The 19,226-nt window shown below is 48.4% G+C and overlaps 1 protein-coding gene across 1 annotated transcript in view; it reads left to right on the forward strand.

Moving 5' to 3' along the window:
- The window catches only part of WDR1 (WD repeat domain 1), a 590,429-nt gene that overhangs the window by 336,009 nt on the left and 235,194 nt on the right, over positions 1-19,226 (forward strand). The gene's annotated exons all lie outside the window — the stretch shown is intronic.

Here is a 19,226-nt window from a genome sequence, read left to right on the forward strand (position 1 = left end):
TGGAGCTTATTTTTTTTCCCCCTTTCTTCAGGCAATGCCAGGTACTGGGGGACTCTGCATGGGTTTTGCATACTGGATGTTAGGATATCAGTGTGGAAGAGTTCAGGTTTTGAGATTGATGTGCATCACTCCCCATAGCCACACAAGGGGACCTTTTTGAGACCAGTATGAAAGGGCTGTCCTGGCAGGATGGTTTAAGAACTCTCCTTGGGGTCTCGCTTCACTGTCATTCGAATTATGCTAGTAAGATATTTGCCGCCTCCTATCACTATTCTGTCTGTATTCAATTGGTGATACTTGTGTTTGGTGCTGCTTTGGACATCTCATTCTTGCGCTGTTTTCCTGGGAGCAGTTCAGCATGCACTCTGGAGCGTTTCTTCCTGCTATGCTCCGATTTGTACCGTGAGGTTCTTGCCAATGCATTCTGTCGAGTCTGGTTTGGGGGACTGGATTTTATTATCGCTACTCTCCCTAGCTACACCCCTCCCCCACACTTTGTCTTCTTGGCAATTGTCGATCTGTTGACCATTCTGTGTTTCTTGCATGCCTCCCACTTTGACGGCCTTGTGCTGGCCCAGAGACTTTGGTGATTATAAACAATGGCGGAAATTTTAGGATATGTTTTGGGCATTACTTTGACCCCTTTTCTGGGAGTTTAAAGTAGTCTGCTTTTGGTTCCATCGAGGGTATGAAGAAAAAGTTCCCGGAATCGAAAGTGTTTGCTGATCTAGACGACTCATTTGATGACCAAGAGACCCACTTTAGTGGTTTTCCATATTGTTTCAAGCACAGATGTTTTGCAGTGCTGATGTGCTTTGGTGCAGTCCATGTTTCATGGTTGCCTCAACAGGTCCCTTTGGTAGTGCTAAGTCGCATAATGGCCTGCAATTATTTAGAGTGGGCGTACCCTATTCAACTACATTATTGAAAAGCACCACATTTTAATATGTGCAAAGTAAAAGAAATATTCAAGACTTTCCTTTTTTAAAATGGCCTTACCATAACCCCGCTCCAATTCACTCTGCTGTCAGTGATTCACAGATCTGTGTTCAGTCCCAGCCTTGGGCCCAAATTGTCACCAAGGTCACTTGCCACGTTTGTGCCCGGTAGTCCTAGGAGCCAACATCGGTTCACAAAACGTTCTTAAGTTTTGCTGCCAGTCCTGGCTATGCACAGTAGCAACATTCTTTTGAACCACTGCAGCTACACCGGAGAGGACTTTCAGCCCTCCAAAGCCATAAACATGTTCCGACTTATGTTCTCTCCCAGACCAACTGAAGGTAAAGCACATGGGGGTGGGGGAGAGGTGTGTGTGGAAACATATTTCCTAGGATGAATTTTATCATGTAGATGTAATGGCCCATGCCCAATCCAATGCTCACCACTTTTCTCCTCACAGCACAGGTGACTCTCCCCTTGCCCCCCATTGTAACATGTGGTCTAGCATTTGCTCTGTCTTTCCATGAAGTGGAGCTGGCTAAATGTTTGCCAACAACATTTTCCTCATTCTGCTTTCTTTCCCATAATGTTTTATGATGGCTGCATTCCTTAGCTCTTGATGCTCTTATCTGATTGCACACCCTCCCCCCTCACCCATGGCAGGAGAGGTCTGCGCCATTGCACATGCAGTTTAGATTTTGCCCTTTCGTTTCACGGCAGATAAATACCGAGGTAAGGCACTTTCTGTTAACTGTCCTCCATAATAGCTCTTTATTTTTAATGGGTGTATGCAGTGCGTGAATATATGCAGATCGGTGGAAATGGGCAGAACCTCGGCTTTGGCTCACTGAGACCTTTAAAGTATCAATTCTGCCCTAGAATTTTTGATACATATCTGAGGCTTGTGGATTTGCTTAGGCCAACATCTAGTGGTAGGGGCAGAGTATTGCACATGTTTCCGAAAGATCGAAAAGTGACATTGTCTGGGCGTGTTTGTAATATTACCCCTAGTGTGACGTCTACTGTACCCATGATTTCTCATGCGTCAAGGTCCCTCAGATTGTGTTTTCCGCAATCGTGGTTGGACATGTTACGCTGAGTCTTTAGTGTTGCTTCCTTTCTGAGTTTTGTTCTAACTTTAACTTCATTTGAAGGTCGCAGTTCGACTCACATTTAGCCGAACATCCTGAAGACCTTCCGACTGCCAAGTCCTCCTATTCAGCGACAGGCTTCAGCCTACACCAGACCTCGCCTTTCAGTTGGGAGAGCGGGAGGGACTGATTAACTTTGTTAGAGAATGCATACTTCCACTGCCTCTATACACTGCTCTTGTCTAGCAGCCTTTTCACCCAATGTAACGTTGGAGAGCACTCCTTTTAAATTCTGTCCATCTTGCAACTGAAAGTACCTGTTGAAAGACACCCATCGAGTGTGCAACCACTGCCTTCCCCGAGACCACCCAGAGGGGCGTTTTGCATGTTTAGGCCCAAAACTCAAAGAACGATGCACCAAGTGATGGCGCATGCCACGATGGCTGAGTCCGAAACCCATATCAGTGGCTATGAATCCACGTGTGGAAGGACAAGGTAGCAATGGCTCTGTTTCTGAAGCCGAAGACATTTCGAGGGAGCCTTCTGGCTCCCACATTTCAGTCCACAGCCCTTTAAAGGTAGTTACAGCGCGCTGCTATAGGGAAGACTACTGGCGACAGACACTCAGACACACACTTAAAAAGCACACATCCCTGAACTGTTCAGATGTGTTGGAAGAAGGCTTCACACCGGCACCTCGTTGACGAACAACCATAACCGCCATAAACCTGCTGCGCATCCAGACCTGCATCTAGCGTAAGGCGAGAACATTAAACAGGAGCCAGTGGACGTGCATCAGATTCCCTCGACAGATGTTTCACAAATACATGTCAAAATCGCACAACTCATTCTAGCAAGCAAAAACACCATATAAAAAGTCTCAGGAATACATCTCTCACACACCTACCGCCCCACAAAAGGTGGCAGAATATACTGGGGCACCTCCCCTGTATCTCAGTCTCTGCAAAAGAAAAGACCCAGGGGAAACCTTAAAGCTATTTTGTTCCTGCTACCTGAAACACCAAAGACAACTTGGTCTAGTGAACGTTTTGAGAACACTATGGACAATGTCTCCTCTTTTGTAACATTCAAGAAAAAGTACCCAATAATGCAAAAGATCTTGGGAATGGGACACCCTTTCGCTAAATTCCCCAAGGCGGCAGCCTTTTGCCACACATACATTACTAAGAAACCTCATCTTGACACTTGAGCCTCTCATTACTCATCAAGATCAGGGGGGTGGGGGGGGACATGCTCGACGATGGCAAATTCAGAGACTTTGAATCACTGCAGACAAGAGGGACTCACGAGTGGCCAATTCCTGTGGTACCATCTATTTAGATTGCAAAGAAATTGTGTGAATGGCCTGAGGAACCCACCCCAGACCCTTTACTACAAGAGATGCACGAACTAGCAGATGGCTGGAAACCGGTGACCCGACTGTACAGTCAATTGATGGACAGACCCAATCCCAAAAGTGCAGCACTGAAAGAAAGGTAGGAAGGAGATCTTGGTGTCAGACTGACGGACAAAGAATGGGAAAGAATACTACTCTACCCAAAAGAGGTGTCTAGAAACACCAGATTCAGGCAGATGCAACTAAATGTCCTGTACAGGACGTACATGACCCCACAGAGGGTGGCCAGCTTTAACAAAAAGGCATCGTTGAAGTGCCCCTGGTGTGGCAGCGATACAGCTGACTTGATCCACATGTTCTGCACTTGTAGCAAGACGATGAAACTATGGTCCAAAGTAAAGCAGACCTGCATATGTGCGGGTATCACCAGATACAAATGGGACCCGAAAGAATGCTTACTAGGAGCCCATCCCAGAATGAGCAAATACAAACACGTAGTCAAATTGATGGACATCTCCTGCATTCTTGCAAAGAGAACCATAGCGATGGCTTGGAAGTCACCTGGAGGCCCGAGACACGAACGCTGGATCAAGGAGCTGGAAAGATGGACAGAAGCAGAAACCAAAGCCTGGCAAGACGGGGCCAACACTGGACTGGAAGACAGAAACAACACCCTCGAATCATGGTAAGCCCTTCTACGAGATATACCCTTCACCGCGGACCATAAACCCCCCTGAAAAAACCGCCCAAATTAACACATCACATAGATGAGACTTATCCGAATTTATGGAGATACCTGATTTGGACCCCCCTCGACACCCGAACCAATATTCCTCTATATCCCGAGCCCTGATTAGACTCTAAAGACACCACAGCGCCACATGAAGACTGTTTCAGTTAATTGTTTGTTATGTTATTATTTGTTAAATGTTATTATCTATAAAAATTAGACATATTGCCAACTCCTAATTTGTCACATATTAAACACCGTCTATATGACTAAATGCCAATAAAATAAGTTTCCAAAATAAATCAAGATCAGGGGGAGGAAGATCAAGACTTGTGGTATGATCCAGATAACTATGATCGGGACAACCCTGACATTACCATTATAAACCCTCCTGATGTTACATCTGAGGGTGGTCACATTTTCCCCATTAATCAGTTTTTATTCAACGTCTTGTTAAAAAGGACTGCTAATCGTTTTAATATTCAAACTCTGGCAAATGGTGGAAGACACTGATTTCATGGATGATATTTTAACTGAGTAAAGCATTGTCCCATCTCTAACTACACCTTCACTTACTTATGCCATCAACCCCAGAATAGAATTTATTTTTCATTTTTTAATCCATCACCTTCAGACCCTCTTTACATTAAAGGTCATGTAAAGGCTGATTCACTAGTTGTCACCACCACTAGGAATAGGGTGGGTGTGCCACTTAGCTAGTGGTGAAGCACCACCTAAAAAGAGTGTGAAAGATTATATACCATGGGCAAGAGAGTGGCCACCTATGGGGCATATATAACTCGCACAGCAAGCAATACTACTTTACTTGGGAGCTATAATACTACTCAGTGGGATAAAATACACAAACAACTGGATTCCATCCCCGAAAACAGTTGGCTCCCACCTACTCAGAATTTCGACTGAAGGAAAACCAGTAGCTCAGAATATTTTTAAAAAAACTGTAGACTCAGCAGACACTTCTGGTAGAGTGATAGCTTGAGGGCACCTTGCTCAAGCGTCATTCATGGCTATGGGATTCAGGCAACTTTAATAAACATGCCTATTGTAGATTCTGTCCTCCTTGGCAAGGCAGTAGATAACCAGTTATAAACCTCCAAGAAGGATCATGAGACCCTTAAAACCCCAGGGCAAATTCCTAATAAACCCATTATCCTTTGAAGCACCTTCAATACTTGGTGTTCGTTTCGGCGCCAGGGTTTCTCAAGGGCCTCAGTCTGGCTTTGGAGCATCCTCATCGTCTTGGTACAATTTCCCAAAACCAATCCTCCTCTTTTCAAAGCAGTCTGGTTTAGGAGAGGTAAAGGTCTGGGCAGAGTTGCCGCCTCTAGAGGCTCTAATGCCCCCTCCAGCAAATAATGCTCCAGTCCATGTACCCTCGTATGCTTCCCCAGTAAGGGGTCTCATAACATCTTTCACTCAGTTAGGACAGTTCTTCTGAAGTCCTAGTAAGGGCTTAGTAAAACCATTCAACTGAGGCAGTACTAGACTCCACTCTTAGTATAAGGCTGTACCACCTCAGTTCAGGGTAGCGTAGAATGAGCAGCAAGGCTTATTTTAGGAGGGAAGAGCGGGCTGTAGAATCAGTACAAATGAAATTGTAATACAAATGTCCCAAAGAAGCACTGAAACACTATGTATTGTAAAAATAAATGGTTTATTTAAATACATGGTGGCCCAGATAAATCTTGGGTGGGAAATAAGTACTATCACATTATGTATAACCACAATTATAAAAACACAACACTATGATTGTAGGTACACAGACCAAAGCATATAAGCTTGTTTTTGAACACCTTAGTTCTAGGGAAGTCCATCCTTTTCATACACACTCAGTAAAGGTCACACCTATTCTTGGGGAGTAAAAACCAATGGCAACTTTCAGATTACATTCAGTAATTCAAGGGTAGTGGACACTAACAGTTATACCGTGACGCTCAGCAACAGATCGCATAGTCATCTCAACTGGACAATATACTTTTCAGATCTAGTGAAACACGGAAGTTATTTTAGGGGAGTTGGACCTTGGGGTGTAACATTCAATTACAGTTGCTTTTCTGTTCAGACTAAAGGAAGTAATAACTCGCTTACTTTAGGATAAGTTATACTCGAGGTAAGTAAAACCTATGAACTTTTTTACAGGAGCTACAAGCAACTTAAAGGCAGGTGTAACCCTAAGACACTTTTTGTGTCCGTCTAAAAAAGACCAGGGAAAGCAAAACCCAATGTTACATTTAATCTAGGTAGGTAAAACCTAATGCAGACTTACTCTGGACAGGCTAACAGCAAGTCAGGGGAAGCAAGACCCAGTTGTGGAACACTCATACAATTATCCTAACAGGAATAATAAAGTGAAACCAGCAGCATTACTTTTGGGAAGAGGCACAACCAAATCACAGGTGAGTAATATACCCTTACATCTACTTTCGAAGGGATTGTGTCCTCCGACGTATTCTGCATCTATGACATGTAACGACCACAGCTGTGTGCACTTCGGAAACTTTTCAGCAGAGGGTGTCTTGCGTCGATGGCGTTGAGCCGATGTCCCTTGAGGGCCTCGGTCGAGGGTCGACGTCACCGGATGTTATATATAGGACCACGGCGCGCGTTGCCTCAGTTCTGTTTTTCCGACGGCAAACGTGTATCGCTTTGTGAAACTCGGCGTGCCTCGTGGATTCTTTGATCTCTTATTATGTCTATTTCTTCGACCCCTCTGACTCCAAGGTCCGGGTTCAAGACTTGCCGGGACTGTAAGTCCAAGATGCCGTTGATCGACCCACACCGTATTTGCTTATGGTGCCTGGGGGAGTCGCAAGACACTGACGACTGCTCCAAATGCCAGTCTCTAACAGCCAAGGCCTTGCATGAAAGGAAGGGGAAACTCAGTGCAGGTAAGCCGAAGTCCTGTAAGTCCGGATTGAAGTCTAGGGTTTCCAACAATGATTTGAGGGGCGACTCTCCATGTTGGGAGGAAGCTCGAGGTTCTCGGTCCTGGAGTGGCTCCCACCATTCCTCGTTCTCGCGGCACTCTCAGCACCGCCGGCACTGGTTGCCTTCCCTGTCCTCTTAGGAGGATGGCGCAGTGCGTAAGGTACCCTTTCCCACGAAGTCCTCGACTCCGGAGGAGTGGGTGGCTTTTTAAGAACAAATGTTGGCGATTTTCCAGTCGCACGGCACGGTTCCTGTCGCGCCTTCTCGCAAAGCCGACCGTGAACGCTCTTGATCCGTGGCTTGCACGCCTTCGGGCTCGCACCGCGACTCGCATCGGGAGCCCTCGAGGTCCCATGCGAACAAGAGCAGTCTCAAGAGACGTGTGTCCAGGTCTCAGTCCTCATCCCCCACGTGACCATTGCAGCCTGTGGAGGTACCAGCGTCGACTCGTTCGGTGCCGGCTCAGTCGGACTCGGACGATGCTTTTCAGTCTTATCAGCCCACGCCTGTGGCAGCGTCGACGCCGAAGGTTTCGGTGTCGACATCCGCTGCGCGGTTTCCGGCGTAGAAGCCCTTGGCGGTCTCAACATCTATGTTCTCGATGCCCTCGACATCGATGTTTTCGATGCCTTCGGCGTCGAGGCCTTCAGCGCCCTATGCGCCTTCAGCGTTTTTTGGGCGGAATATGTCTGAGGAGTTTCATGGGGCTTTCTCTACATCTGGGAGACCGGTATTGGGCCCCAGGCCCTCTTCTGTCACTTTGGCTGGGTTTCCACAAAATAAACCTTTGCCTGACATTTTAGAAGAGGAGGAAAGGTCGGAGGTTGAAGACCCTGCTTCTCAGGATGAGGCTCTGGGATTGTTGGGTGACAGTCACTTGGAGGAGTTGCAGCAGACCCTCCATGATGCCAGTGGCCTGGATACTTCTACGGAAGTTGAGTTTGGTAGGCCTGAGCAAGGGGCTCACGCAGACTCTTCCTACAGGCGGCTCATGTCCAGGGTCTCCGAATACCTGGGGTGGTCCAGTCCTCTTGAGGATTTTACTCAGGATGACCTTACTGACATCTTGGACCAAGGTCCCCCTCTGACCCGGTATTGCCCTTCCATCTTAGGATGCAAAAAAGGGTGTCATTGGTTGGCAGGCCCCGGATTTGCTTCTGTCGGTCAATAAGAATTTGTCAAAGTACCACCCATCTGTTAGTGACTCCAGCTATTTGTCTACTCACCCCACTCCGGAGAGTTTGGTGGTTCAGGTGGCTACGGCCACCTCGAGGCAGCAGGCGTACCCTACCATCCCTCTGGATAGGGACGACAAGCGATTCGACGGATGGGCTCGGAAGGTCTTTTCTTCAGGGAGCATGGCACTGAAAGCTGTCAACTCCACATGTGCCTTGGCAAGATTTATACACATTCTGTGGAACTGTGCTTCCTTAGCGGCTGAGCATATTCCCAAGGGGGAGGAAAGGGATGGCTTCCTGGCCCTCGTGCGTGACCACAAGGATGCTATGTGTGAATCCCTTCAGACGGGTTTGGACACAGCAGGCTGTGTCAGCCGGTCCATGGCTGCCAACACCATCCTGCGCAGGTTTGCGTGGTTGCGGAAGTCTGGGTTTGCTCCTGATGTGCAAGCCCGTCTTCTGAACGTGCCCTTTGATGATGTTCATTTATTTGGCAGCAAGGCTAACGAGAGCCTTGAGAGGTTGCAGACCTCCAAAGCTGCAGCAAAGTCTTGAAGCGCAGCTGTGTGTCAACCTCCGCCTTTTCCTCCTAGGGGGCAGCAGTGGAGGGGAGGTTCTTTTAGTCACTACTCCTCCTTTAGTAGAACGAGAGGGGCTGCCAGTCAAAGGGGCCAGCGAAAAAGTACCCATGGTGGTCGGGGAAATTGTGGTCCCAAAGCCGCTCAGGCAGCTACCTCTTTGGAAGCGGCTGCGGCAGTGCCTGAAGGCAAACAGTTATGAGGCCGTGTCCCATGGTTCGCCGGTTAGGGGCAGACTGTCTCAGCATCTCGAAGAATGGCGAGCCCTTACTTCTGGATACCATAGCCCACGGCTACTGCCTTCTCTTCCTTCAGCGGCCTCACGACAATCCACCGGGGAAACTCTTTGAAGCTTCTGGATCCGCTCCTTGCGCAGGAAATCTTAACCCTGCTGGAGAAAGGTGCTATAGAACTGCTGCCTGTAGCGTAGAGGAACAAGGGATGGTATTCCCCTTATTTTTTGATCCCGAAGAAAGACAGGTGGATTGAGACCCATCATGGACTTGCGTTGGTTGAACGAACTTCTCAGAAGGACAAGATCAAGTTGGTCACTCTTTCTTAAGTCCTCCAGGCCCTTCAACTTCAGGATTGGTTGGTGTCTCTGGACCTACAGGATGCTTACTTTCGTGTGCCGATTCATCCCAAGCACAGAGTACCTGAAGTTTGCGGCTGGCGACTCGCACTTTCAGTTTCGGGTCCTGCCATTCAGATTGACCTCCGCCTGAGGGTCTTCAAGCTAATGGTGGTGATGGTAGCGTACCTCAGGCGAGGGGTGGGTTCACGTCTACCCCTACCTGGACGACTGGCCGATCCGGGTGCGCTCTCCCGAGTAAGCGTTGGATCACCTCCGTCTCACCGCCACAGGCTGGGCTTCTCCCTGAATTTCAAGAAGTCGCATCTGACACTTTCCCAACAGCACCAGTACATCGGGGCTGTGTTATACACGTCCTTGAGGAAGTGCTCGCCTCCCAAGGCGAGGGCTCATCACATTGTGCAGATGGTGAACAAGTTTCAACAGGCCCAGAATCTCCCAGCTTTCTAATTCTTAAGGTTGCTGGGCCTCATGGCATCCTGCATTTTTCTGGTGTGAAAAGGCCAGGCTGCCGATGAGATCCCTGCAGTGGGTCCTCAAGATGCAGTGGTTGCATTTCTCGGGCAAGATATCGGATCCCGTTAAGATTCCACTCTGTCTCCCAGGATCTTCTGTGTTGGGCCAACGAAGGGAACCTGATGAGGGGGTAACCGTTTTGGCAACCGAGGCCAGAGGAGACTGTAGTGACCGATGCTCCCCTCACAGGATGGGGCGCTCATGCCAACGACATGACCGCCAGCAGTTGTTGGTCTCAGTCGGAGTTCAAACTCCACATCAATCTGTTAGAGCTGATGGCCCTGGATGCTGCTCTGAATCACCCCTTCTTTTCCCATACGGGTGCTGCTTTCAGCCCTTTCCTGGGTCAGCGCTGGGATATCACTTGACAGTAAGCATTATGCATTATGGCCTCCTCTTTCTGCTCCGGGTGCTGCTTCCACCCCTGCGCTGGGTTCTTGGGCTTCTCCTTCTCTATGCCTTGGTTGCAGTTTCCACCCCTGCGCTGGGCTTTTCCGCGCCTTCTTTCTGCCCCGGGAGCTCGCTTCCACCCCTGTGCTGGGCTTTTACTTCCCTTATTGTTGCCCTGGGTGATGGGACTTGCTACTTACTCCTTGGGGAGGGGGGGGCAGTAGTTCCTCTTCTCTTGCTGCTCCCCCCTCAGCAGTTTTCTTCTTCTTAGCTGCAGGTTCTTAGTTTCCTTATCGCCAATGGAATGACGTACCTTCTGTACTCTTCTGTAGCTTCTTCATGTATACTTTATTGTAAGATTCATCAAGCTGTTAAGTAGGGAACACACTGGGACCCATCACCCAGGCTGGCTTAGCTTCAGCTGACACTGGGCGTAACCCCAACATACACTCACACACTAACATTCCACATTGGCTGTGTTCCCTACTTAACAGCTTGATGTATCTTACAATAAAGTATATGTGAAGAAGCTACAGAAGTGTACAGAATTTACATAATTTCAGGTTTATTATGTGATTTTTATCACTTGTCACCCCATGACTGACTGGGTCAGCTACCTTTTGAAATACTGTATTACAACAAATGGAGAACAGTCGAACTGCACCACACCAATAAATTCCAAAGAGTACAAGAGTACAGTTTTTTAATTCATGCAATGAACAGCCTGACACGTGTTTCGAGCATAGCTCCTCTTCAGAGGCTGTTACAATTATTTAGGCACATCATTGTGTGTGGTTGAACATTTAGTTTGCAAAACCATTCAAAATTGAAAGGGCCAAAGTTGAGAGGACATTCGAAGTTACAACATAAGTTCGGCAAGTCACCAATTATCACATATGAATGCCAACATTAAGTAAATTATGTAAAAATGCATTAAACATGAATATACATATATCAAACATATTAATGCAGAAAAGTTATTCATTTTACCGAATCACAAGGAGGCATCAAGGCAGTCCGAATTAACAGAAAAAGAAAGAAATATAACAATAGCCAACAGTTAGCCAAATTGAGTAGATAGGCAGTCATGGGTGAAAGCTGAGGCAATGGCAATTAGTCAATATTTTAATTGCAGTTATCAAAATAAAGCATAATTACCACAGGGTCTTGTCCAACTGAATCACTATAATTAGACAGAAAATGATCGGAGAAACAATTAACCCATAACGGGAGAGTGAACCATACAATCACAATCTAGGACACATAGATGTGCACTTACCAAGTATGTGCAATATACAATGCTGTATTCTCAATTCTGGAATCAAAGCGTGACTAAAATAGAAAAAATGCATATGCAACAATTGCACTCTCACCAAAATCAGGAACTTATTGCAACCAATAGAGGACCAAAGTTAAGTATTACCTTAATTAGCTTGCCATCGCAATTGTCAATTATAATAACTGCAGTGGTCCACAAATGCCAGCGTGATTAAGGGAATTGAATGTAAACAATTCAAACGTGAAGCCATCATGTAAGAGAATATCCAGTCCGTCATACACCAATTGTGGAGACAAAAAGAAATAAAGGGCAATCCCGCGTTAACTGGGGATAACAATTACTCACAATTGTGATCACTAAAGTAGTTAGGGATCATGTGTATAGTGCGGGCGTCCTGCTTACCTGCCTTCCGGCCGAAAATGAATAAGTGGGAGAACGCGCTGCTGCGTCTCAATGTAACTAAATACAGCGACTGGGGCGTTACAGCAACGCACACGGCGGTCTTCCAGAGCCGCCATCTTGAGTGAGTCGGGGTGTGGGCAACTAGGTCACAATAAGAAAATGCTGCCATTAAATAAATACTGCCGCTCGTTTCAGTGCGAAGTACGGTGTCATAAATTAGAGAACCTTTACAGCTAAATAATGCTGACATAACGTGGAATATGCAAATTAAAATACCTGCATGGAATAAAATGGGCCGAAAAAGATGTGACCACATAAGGTGTAAGGATGACTTGGGAATGATATAAGCCAATAAAAAGAGAGCATAGTCATTGCCACAGAACACATCACGATTGCCTAACCACTTGACATTACTTCAAATGAAAAGTATAACTAGAAACTGCATCAATGGCAAAAGAAACTAGGAATTCTGCAATACATAGTTCAAAGAAACATAAATTAGTGTAGAAATTAGTCAATTGAACAGTGCATCATGATAATATCAGAAAAAACCTCCATCTGTGGTTCAATCCATATTGAAGCCTCTTGCATAATGCAACATATTTTACAAAGAGGAGAAGAGAAAGTTTAAGAAAGAAAGAACATCATCAACTGTATCGGACAGTGTAATTCACAAAATGATTGTATTCTAAGAGTATACCTAACCTGGTATTATTCCCCAAGAATAGTATATTACTATCCTGAATGTATAACCTTAAGTTTTAACTTGCTTTGACTTGCTTCTTGCTCCTCTAAATTGATATTGAGATTTTATTTCTATTGTGCCCGTACACAAGTGTTTCAGAGCGCGACAAGGCAAGGGAGGGGAATAGGGGAGAACAAAACCACGATCTTACTAGGCCCAGTGACATTGAGCATGCGCAAGTGCATTGGAGAGGGGGAAGGGAAAAGTGCATAGAGGGGGGAAGAAGTGGAAAGTGTGGAGCAAAGGACAAATAGATAAATAATTAAGGCAACAAACAGTGGTAGTGCAGCCAGCAATTGGCAAGTGCTGGGTTTAAGGCAGCAGACAGGGTAGGTCTGATAAGTGCAGGAAGAAAGGTGGGGAGGGGACTGTATGGGTACAGATACAGACTCCAGTGCAAGCGGTGGCCCGGAGGCTGTGCGGGAGGGTGGCAGGGTGAGCAGGTACCTGGGGCCGGAGGACAGAGGGTGGCCAGGTGCACGCTGCCAAGAGAGAACATGTCAGCAGGGGAAGAGGGGAAGTGAAGGCAGAAGCAAAGAGAAAGGTTTTGAGTTGCTTCCGGAGATGGTTCTCCTCAAGATTTAGAATGGCAGGGAGGCCCCAGCCGAAGATAGAGGTCTACCCCCAGCTTGTTTCTGTGAAAAACGACTGATCCTGAGGGAGTTGGAGGTAGAGGAGTGAAGAGCTTGAGAGGGGATGTATTTGCGGAGGGATAGCTGAAGGTATTTTGGATGCAGGCCCCAGAAAGCCTTGTGGACATTGCAGAGGGTTTTGAATTTAATCCTTGCATCCACTGGGAGCCAATGGAGAGATTTCAGAGCTGGAGAGATACGATCCCAGGGCTTGAGGCCAAGGACAAGTCTTGCAGTCCTGTTCTGGATTAGTTGCATAGGGTGGAGAGTAGAGGCAGGTAGATTTAGAAAGAGGTTGTTAAAATAGTCCAACCTAGAGAGAACCAGAGCTTGGGAGACCATGAGATTCTGGGGGAAGGAGAGGAAAGGCAGAGTACCTCTGAGGAGGTGCAGTAGGAATTTGACTAAAGAGACATCAGATGTGGGCGGAGAAGGAAAGTGTGAGTCAAAGATGACCCAGAGGTTCTTAGCCTCGCCGGTGGGGATAGGATGGAGGCCGGCCAGAGAGTGAGGGGAAAGGATGGTGAAGGTGTGCCGATGAGGATCTCCGTCCTGCTGGCATTCAGACAAAGATCATTGGCAGCACACCAATCTTGAATGGCTGTTAGGCAAACAGAGATGGTATAGGAGGTAGACGAGGGCAGCCTGAAAATTATTTGAGGAGTCAGCGTAGCACTGGAAATTTTTGCAGAAAATGACAATGCAGTGGGCGAGAGTTGCCAGGTGGTGTTTGAAAATCCAGGGCGAGAGGTTAGACCCCTGGGGAACACCACAGGTAGAGAGGAAGATAGATAGGAAGGACCCAAGTTGGACCTGGGAGGGTTGATCAGGCTACAATGAATCAATAAGGCTATACCTTGGTTTGCACACTGTAGGTATGGATTTGGTTTGTACGTTTGTGTTTATATGATGTTATGGTACTTTCTTACCCAAGAATTATCTTGGTCTACTTGTTTTTAAATCCTTTATTATTTGCAACACATTATGTTTGTGTTTCATTGACCATATGTATACTACAATTCTCTACCTCCTAAGGTAAGCCTGGCTGCTCTACTCATGCTACCAACATTCTCAGGTGGTATAGCCTTCTACTAAGAGTAGAACGTATGTACTGTCTCAGATGTATGATTTATGAAGCCCTTAGTTGGACTTTAGAAAAACTGTCCTAACACTGTGTCCATACAACATGTCACAGAACCAAGGGCCAAGACTCCCGCCATGCCCTCAGATGCTCAACTTGTCAGATTGGCTCCTGAGGCCATAGTCATCTACATCAACGTTGTACAGACATTTTAAAAGAAGCGTGCAAGCCTAATACAAGACACTGCTATGTTAACTAATGGAAAAGTTTTGTTTACACCATTTACCATGGGCCTCATTACGGGTCTGGCGGTAAGCCTGCCGGTGATACCAGCAGCTTGCCACCGGTCCTGTTAAAAATGACCAGCATCTGACTTTCCGGTGCCACCGGGCTTATCAGAGTCCGGCGGCTGGGAAGTTAGGTGCCAGTCATTTTGTAATTCCTCATTCCCATTGAGTCCAGTAGTTCATAACGGTGCTGGTGCCTCCATGAAACTCTGCGGGTGCCGTACTGCCCGCCAGGTCTGACCCTGGCGGGCAGGGCCTGCACCTGCCCGCAGAGCCGTACTGTGCCGGCCCGGATACTGTTTCTGGACCGGCGCACTCATAATGAAGCCCTATATCTTTTAGACTGAGTCTTACTCTTCAATTCCTTACGATTGTACCTAGCTTCTCTCACCCTATACCACATCATAAAGTAAAGTTTCATACTGGTCAGTGCCTGTGGTGAAAGCATTCATGGAGGGTTCAAAGTTATTCGCACCTGGCTGGGACTCGAATATTGTGCTTACAAAGCTCATGGGGTTTGTGGAAGGGGCCTTCGAGCCAATGCATAAAGCCAGTCTTGGCCTTTTCCCCTTGTCAGGAACATGTCCCTGGAGCATCAACTCATTCTCCAAGCAGACATTCTTTCATTGCTGGAAAGGGGTGCCATAGCACTTGTCCCTCCAGCACAGGTAAACAAGGGTATCCATTTTGTGTACTTCCTCATGCCAAAGAAAGACGAGACACAAAGCGCCCAGTGTTGGATCTAAGACCTGCAAATACGTATGTCAAAGGTTCAGGTTGACAACTCTACATGAAGTCATTCCTCTACTGAAGAGGGGCGACTACATGGCAACACTGCATATGAAAGCTGCATACTTTCATATTTCAATGTTGCCAGCACACCAAAAATAGGTCCTCAAGTGTCACGCTCCTCCATGGCGCATGTCGACTTCTACAGGGTTCCGCAGGTGACCATCCTGCAACAGGCTCTTTCCAACTTCAGACCCCCTCGCCCTCTGCCTACGTTGCCTTGACCCAGACCACCGTTGGCAATCTTGTTCAGCGTGTGACTCGCTGTCCTCGAAAGTGCTGAAGAACAGACTAGCCAGGTAGAGGGAGCTTTTCGAGAAGTTGCCTCCAGAGGATCTCAAGACCTTCGTGAAGCATCGAACCAGGCCCAGTGTAGAGCCGATATTCTCCATCGCACCCCGCAAAGGAGACTCCTCCCCAGGGACTTTGCTGCGTGGGAGGGACCGGTCAGGTCCTTCTACCAATGCTCGCACCGAGGCTGCTGCAGCTACTAGCCTCCGTGACGAGGGATCCTCGGATCCTCCCGGGACAGTGTTGAGGCACCGCAAGGCTCTTTTACCAGGCCTTCACCCGGTGGGCTCTGTCCTATTACTGGCACCATGGCCGATGGGCTACACCCTATTACCGGCAATACGTCAGAGGAGGCGCCTAAACGCAGCTCTACCGACCCCCGGGTCGAGGGTGTCCCACCTACCGGGCCTAGGCCCGAGGAGCAGGGTTGGCCTTGTGATCCACAGAGTCCTGGAGGAGGCAGGTCCCAGCGGGCCGAGCAACATGTCGCAGGCACGTGGCAGGCAGCCCGACAAAATGGCCGCCGCGCCAGAATGAGGCACCGGTCCGACACATTCAGCGAAGAACGAGTGTCACAGTGGGACTGGCTTCTTCCAGGTAAATGGCCTCCAGCCTACCCCTGTTAAGCACAGGGCAGCTTTCCTTTGCGTCCGTATGGACAGGGTATTCAGCAGCCTCAGAAGCCCCCTGCTACCCTGTCAGCCCCCCCCGCCACAGCTTCAGTCAGTGAGGTTTTCGGCAAGAGGTTCCTCAGCCTCATGAAGTCACTGCGGATGGGCGTTATCCTCGGAGATGCCATCAGGGAAGTCATTTTCGCCATGCTACCCGCACCACAGACGCCTACATCGGGCCCCCAGGCCCTAGTGCAGCCGGCTCCACAGCCAACTCTGCAGCCTCCGCCTCAGCCTCCGGCTGCGGTCCCTGTAACCCAGCCCCCGGCGTCATCTACTCCTCCTTCGCAGGATCCTCCACATCTACAGGATACGGATGAGGAGGATCCGGACACTCCATCCTCAGCCAGGGCCTTCCACGAACATCTTACTGGGCTGGCAGAGTACCTGGGCCTATCCCAACCTGAGGTAGAGCAGCCAGCAGAGGGGGTGCTGGCTGAAGTCCTTGCACAACGCCCCTCTGCCAAATCGGGGATTCTTATGCAGACCGATGTAGTCTCCCTGGCCAAGAAGGGCTGGCTCAAACCCCACTCGGCCCAGCCGGTCAATCGACGCCTGGACGCCAAGTACATGCAGGTGGGGGGGGGGAATACACTCTTGCTCTCGGCCCATCCTCAGCCACACTCCTCGGTGATCGCTGTGGCATTACTATACTCCAAGCCCCAGTCGTCCTCAGCCTCTTCCTCTGCGGCACTGCCAGGCAAGGAGGAGAAGATCTTGGAGGCGTATGGCAAACTCATTTCCAACGCTTCTTTACATCTACATCAGGCCAGCGCTGATGCCATGCTGGCAGCTGCCAACCAAACATGGCAGGAAATTGCAGACTTCCTCCGGGAACTCTCCACCCAGAGACAATCACGCTTTAAGGCGGGGCTAGCTGAGGCCAAGCTGGTCGTGCATGACCTCATGGAATCCACAGTGGCCCATATTGACACCTCAGGCCGTGCCATCTGTATTGCCACAGACATGAGAAGGACAGCCTGGCTCTGGGCAACGAAATTCAACCTGAATGTCCATGAACGCATACTAGATCTACCATTCGGGGGCCGGGGGGGGACCTCTTCCACTCCTCTACGGATGAAGAGCTGGACAAGAAGAAAAACAGCTCACAAACAGCCAAGTCGTCGTCGTCCATCCTTATCGAGACCACGCCAAATCGTACACTCGATCGCAGCAGTGCTCAGAAAGAAGTTGTACATACAGAGGGTTCTGTGGCTTCCAGCAACGCAGATGCAGGCAGCCGGACCACTCGCCGTCTCAGAACCGGTGCAAGCAACAAAAAAGGGGGGCTGGTGGGGGAGTAAGGGCTTTTTCCAGTCCCCCTCCTCAACTACAGCCTCCAAGGGAAAGCAGGCATGACATGCCCCTCTGGGTCCACGTGTCTCCGGTGGGGGGCAGGCTTGCTGTCCATACACATTTCGAATGGATTGTGTCCTCCCACGTATTCCTCATCTTAGATATATCCTTACCTTCAGCTTTGCTGATTCGGAATTTTTTTTCTCGCTCCACTCGAGGCTGCGGCGTCGATGTCCCTCGGCGGCATCCGTCGAGTACCGACGTCATCTGCTGTATAAATGCCTCGAGCACGCCCGTTGGCCTCAGTTCCGTTTTTCAGTTAGCTTCGCTTCGGATCGTTGCAAACGGCACTTCAGTTTCGTGAGATAATGCCGTCTTCATCAAACCCTTCCACAGCGAAGACTGGATTCAAGAAATGCCAGAAATGTGGGAAGAAGATGTCGCTGACTGATCCCCCCCCCCCATAAAAATTGCCTCTGGTCCCTCGGTTCCGACCACCGTATTGATGACTGTGGTTGTTAGGCAGAAACCTGTGCAGTTCCCTTGGGGACCACTGCAAAAGATTTACGTGTTGGCAGTAAACCCACTTGGTAGCAGTCTGTACCACCCAGATTGACCTGGTAGCTGTGGCTGAGCAGTCAGGCTTCCCTCAAGAAGAGTTAGGCAGTATGTAAAGTATACAAAATAGGCACTCAGACACAATAGCACAACCAAACGCTGACCAGAGCTTTGGTATCAAGGTATATAATTATTTAAAAACACACTGTTTGAAACCCTCCAGCACTCTTATGTTAAAACACTCTAAACACAGTTACTATTATAATATATACATCCCTTATTCCTTATCAGACAAGTCTTAGTTAACACCACTTATTTCCATACAGAGGTGAGCGCTTAACTATAGATGGCACTCCAATAAGTTAACGAAAAAGGGGGGGAAAAAGGCAGAATGTAGGAAAATACACCACACTAATACTTAGGAACCCTTAAGCAAGGCAGGAAAGTCAAAAGCTACTGGTGAGCCAAAGTCCATAGGCCGGGCCCCCTCTTGGAGAGAGCAGGGCACACATGCACCCAAGATCACACAATGACAAAAGGCTTAAAAAGTCTTGCAGGGAGTTCAGAGAGGATTTAGTTAGGCTCAGAAAAGTTTTGCCAGGGTACCCCAGGCTAACCCAGGTTCGAAAGCCGGGGCTAGATCTACCCCGTACAGTCGGTTGCAAGGGAAGCCAGGCGGACCACGGTACCTTAGGTGGAAAGGATCCTCCAGCGGGGCCAGTTGCTCCTGGCAGCGGGTGCAAGTCGCGGCGTCGTCCAGAGGAAGAGAAGATCTCCACGTGGAGGAAAGATGAAGGTCGTTGCACTGCCAGGGAAGAAACCAGACGCAGAGGTTTCCGGTTTAAAGGTACTACCCTTTGATTCGCGGTAGTGGT

This window comes from Ambystoma mexicanum, chromosome 6q (assembly GCF_040938575.1).
Source record: "Ambystoma mexicanum isolate Mex_15411 chromosome 6q, UKY_AmexF1_1, whole genome shotgun sequence".
NCBI lineage: Eukaryota > Metazoa > Chordata > Amphibia > Caudata > Ambystomatidae > Ambystoma > Ambystoma mexicanum.